This window comes from Rutidosis leptorrhynchoides, chromosome 4 (assembly GCF_046630445.1).
Source record: "Rutidosis leptorrhynchoides isolate AG116_Rl617_1_P2 chromosome 4, CSIRO_AGI_Rlap_v1, whole genome shotgun sequence".
Taxonomy (NCBI): Eukaryota; Viridiplantae; Streptophyta; class Magnoliopsida; order Asterales; family Asteraceae; genus Rutidosis; species Rutidosis leptorrhynchoides.
The window spans coordinates 435,513,843-435,519,395 of NC_092336.1; positions in this window are offsets into that span (position 1 = coordinate 435,513,843).

The window sequence follows — 5,553 nt, forward strand, 5'->3', positions numbered from 1 at the left end:
TAAGTTACACTTTGAATAATATAGTTAATGGTGAATTATTATGATTATTATTATTATTGTTATTATTAGCATTATAATTATTATTATAAGTATTATAATTGTTATTATTATTATTATCATAAATATAAGTATTATATATTATTATTATTATTATTATTACTATTATTACTATGAGTATTACTTATGATATTATTATTAATTTTAAAACTTTAATATTACTATCATTATGATAAAAAGGTTTATTATTATTATCATTATGAAACTAATACAAATTATTATTATTTTCGTAAATATTAATATTAGTATTTTTTTTTTTGTATAAATAATAGAATTGTTAATATTAACATAAGTATTATTATTTATATTATCATGAGTAACATTATTATGTAATTACTAAAATCATTATCATAACAATCATTAACAGTAAAATTAATATTTTACAAGTATTATTATTAATATCATTGTGATTATCATTAATAGAGTTATTATTAACATAAGTATATGATTAATGTTATTATCATTATTTTTACTAATATTAATTTAGTATAATTAGAACTACTGTTTTGATAAACAAATGAAATACATAAATATATATATTTAACACATATAACATTAACAAAATATTTTATTATATAAAAGGAAAATATGATATATAAATATATTATTAATATAAAAATAATACCATTGATAGGTTATATATATAAACTTATTCGAAGATGATTATGTGTATTAATATATATACACAAATGATATAGGTTCGTGAATCCAAGGCCAACCCTGCACTTGTTCAGTGCCGTCATATGCATAATTGCTACGAAATACAGAATAGTGAGTTTCATTTGCTCCCTTTTTACTCTTTACATTTTTGGGCTGAGAATACATGTAAATGCTTTATTAACTGTTTTACAATATTTATATGCGTGAGTTTCATTTGCTCCCTTTTTAAATGCTTTTGCAATATATATTTTTGGGACTGAGAATACATGCGCTGCTTTTATAACTGTTTTACGAAATAGACACAAGTAATTGAAACTACATTATATGGTTGAATGATTGAAATCAAATATTCCCCTTTTTAGTCTGGTAATCTAAAAATTAGGGAACAGACACCCTAGTTGACACGAATCCTAAAGATAGATCTATCGGGCCCAACAAGCCCCATCCAAAGTACCGGATGTTTTAGTACTTCAAATTTATCATGTTCGAAGTTGTCCCAAAATGATGGCGAATTTATCATGTCCGAAGTTGTCACGGAATGATGGAGAATTTATTATGTCCGAAGTTGTCTCGAAATGATGGAGAATTTATCATGTCCAAATTTGTCCCGGAATGATGGGGATATTCTATATGCATCTTGTTAAGGTCGATTACCAGGTGTTCAATTCATATGAATGATTTTTGTCTCTATGTATGGGACGTATATTTATGAGAAATGGAAATAAAATCTTGTGGGCTATTAAAATTATGGAAATGATTGATTATGATAAACTAATGAACTCACCAACCTTTTGGTTGACACTTTAAAGCATGTTTATTCTCATGTATTAAGGAAATCTTCTGATGTGCATTTGCTCATTTTAGAGATATTACTTGGAGTCATTCATGACATACTTCAAAAGACGTTGCATTCGAGTCAATGAGTTCAATAAAGATTATTATTAACTAAATGACCGATTAAGTCATTTATAGTTTGGTTATATTATGAAAGGGTATGCATGCCTGTCAACTTTCGATTTAATGAAAGTTTGTCTTTTAAAAAAGGAATGCAATGTTGTAAAATGTATCATATAGAGGTCAAGTACCTTGCGATGTAATCATATATTATTTTATTCATCCTTATGGATTAGGACGGGTCGCTTCATGTGGTATCAGAGCGGTGGTCTTAGTGAACCAGGTCTTGCATTAGTGTGTCTAACAGATAGTCGTTAAGATGCATTAGTGAGTCTGGACTTCGACCGTGTCTGCATGTCAAAAGTTTTGCTTATCATTTCTTGTCGGAAATTACCTGCTTATCATTCTTAGAGAATTATCTGCTTAATAATCTTAGTCTAGACACGTTTTACTGCATCGACTGCATGAATAGTGTATAGACAAAATTCTTATCTTAGCGTATCTGCTAATTCATATCTTAGCGTATATGTTACTGTAAACTTTACCTGATATATTCTTGATTTCCTCCGTAATACACGGGATCTTCTGTACTACAGATAAGTATTCTATGTAGATAGAATATCATCCGACATCCGAAAATCATCTCACATCGAAAACCCTTTACCTAATCGTACAAGATGGAACTCGCAACTAGTTCAAATTTCTCGGATTCTGACAGCTATTCCGACATGGATATTCACCTAAGCTCCAAAAGCAGTGTAAACAAAATGGATCAACCAATTAGTCATCTTCAATTCTGGATGAATTGTGGATGGGTTCGTAGTCGACTTAACCGATGGAGACGAGAAGAAGGCGATCCTTTCCAACCAGCAACTTGCACTCTTGGCGAAGAATCTGAAGCACTTACCGGTGAACCCATTCGAAACACCATTTTCACACTCATTTCCAGAGTATCTCGCCACGATTATATTCTATCAATAATTCTAAACCTTATTCATCCGCTCGTTCTGACCGACAATCATCCCGGAATAATAGAAGAAGTCAATGAACTTCGCGCTCGAGTAATCAATTTGGAGAATATGGTGCAAAATTTACCAGCTTCAGCAACATCACCGGCACCAACAGTACCATCAGTAACAGCACCAGTACCATCAACAATCCATGCCTCAACATCTCATTCTGTACCTCGAGTATAATCATCATTCTACGTATCGTTCCACATCAATTATCTTTGTTCTTCATGGCGATTATGTAATCTCTAATGTTTTAGAGATTATATATTCTAGTTCTGACGGTAAACCAAATGAGTTTAATACTATATTGACTTATTAAATCCATGGTTACTTCTGAAGAAAATATATATGTAAGTATATTTTCATAAAGATTGTAATTAAAAATTCTTTCATACAAACTGTTAATGATGAGAATATTTTAACGGGTCGGTAATACTCGAGAAATATTTGGATTTCACATTAATAAGTTACATTGTACATTCTTCCAATTTGATTCAACAGTCATTTATTATCCTACTTACATCCACAGATATACGAATCCGTTCACCACAGAATAACCATTTTCATTCAATTTCATAATTAGATTTTTACTTATCAGAATCCAACAAGTGGCATAATAAAGAAAACATTGGACAAAATAAAATTTGTTAGATACAAAAAACTAACTATTAGAAATTTTGTTAAGAATCCACGCTAACAAAATCCTAGCTAACTGTTCCTAGCTAACTGTTATTTCCTTATTACATTTAATTATCGCAATTTATTTCATCGCAATTTTATTTATCGTCATTTAATTTTTGTTATTTACTTTATGTACTTTAAATATCGTCGGGACACATATACAATGTTTTGACATATCATATCGACGCATCTATATATATTATTTGGAATAACCATAGACACTCTATATGTGGTAATGATCGAGTTAGCTATACAGGGTTGAGGTTGATTCTAAAATAATATATATACTTTGAGTTGTGATCGAGTCTGAGACATGTATACAATGGGTTACGATACGTATTAATTAATTCGAATATTATATATATAAATTATTGAACTACTAACTGTGGACTACTAACATTGGACAATTAAAATGAATTAAAATATTGATTATAATATATGAAACTAAACATTTCTTTAAGTTTGCCACTTGATTTCATCTTAAACCTCATTTGTATCTTGATGATTACAATCTGCGTTCAAACCTTTCATGATTCTTGAAAATGCCTCAATCGAGAGGATGAACCAACCGCACTTCATCTACGGAAGAAAAGATTTTTGCATATAGTCATGCACCTGAAAACACTCGAAACCTGAGTAAATGTTTAACACGTATCTGTGCTAGCCCCTTTGGCATTGTTATTATCGAAAATAACATTTCAATTTTTTTTTTCAAATTAGCCAATTTTGTCACAGCTCCAGCAAATCAACTTTGACTTTCATTCGTATTAGTCTTATTATAACCTTGATATATAAGTTTATCCTTCGTCATCCTTATAGGAGAACTTTTTTATATCTTGCTACATTAGCAGAAAACTTATCAGCAACTTCATTACTCATTGGCTTAAGTCTCTCCGAAGAACCATTATATTTGTTCGTTAAAACCTATTCTTATATGTAAAGACCCGTCCTAATCCATCTAGACGAATACATTTCATTTGGTTACATCGCGAGGTACTTGACCTCTATATGATACATTTTTCAAACATTGCATTCGTTTTTAAAAGACAAACTTTCATTACATCAAAGTTGACGGCATGTATACCATTTCATAATATATCCAACTATAATTGACTTAATAATAATCTTGATGAACTCAAATCTTAATTTCAAATTTGAAGATGTTTTAGACAATGTTTTCAACATGAAAAAGATCCTAAATCAAACCTGTAAACTCTCTGTAACCTCAATTTAACTTGAATCATCAAAACCAGTTTGAATTTTAACGAAGAACAAGTTTTGACTTTTTAGAAAATAAACTTTGACCATTAAATTTGAATTCTTTTTGAAGAAATGGGAGGTGAGATTTTGCAGAAAGATTGACTAATTAAATCCTAACCTAACTACATTTTTAAATTTTGAAATTTGATTCAAAATTGAAGCTTTTGAAAATTGGATCAAGAACAGAGCTTTAACGGGTTCAGCTCTTTTTTTTTTAGTTTTCTGATTTAATATCTGTAATGCAGCAATGGATAAGAGTATATAGTGATGGTAATCGAATGCTTGAGCAGTACATGTGATATGATCGATGTTTGTTTGGTGAGGTGGGTTTATGGTGGTGATTCTTTGTGACGGTGGCTCGATGATCATGGTGGTGACTCGGTTGTCTTGGTTCGTAACATTCAGCCAACCAAAAACATAATTTGAGTAATAGCATCAGTCTCCCATGAAGGTTTCGTGATGGGGATTGTCTGTTGAAACAATACAGAAAAAAATATATAATGGTGCAGTTTGTTCTTGATGGTGAAGGAATCCGAGCAGGTAATATTATGGTAGCTTTTTGTTTGTAACCCTTCGATCATTAACAACAAGAATGGTGGGTGTTCAAACAATAGTTGATGATGGTGTTAATTGGGTGGTTCTTGCCCAATAAAAGTAGCCAACAAGGGTGGTGTAATGATCGGGTTTGAGAATCATTGATGGTTGTTATGGGTGCTCGACAAAAGTGAAAGGGTGTGGTAATGGGAAGAAGAAAGGGAAGTCAAAGATGTGTATGTATGTATATGCATTCTAATATCATATATATAAAATGAAGTGGTGCAGATAATTATTAAAGAATCAAACACGCATAGTAACGTTCCATTAATTCAACATCCTCAAAGTAATTACAATAATTATTCAATCATAATACCAATCAATAATAGTGCAGCCATCAACCATTTGGATTCTAATTACTGACAGTTTTATTAAGTATAGTAATTCGTAGTCT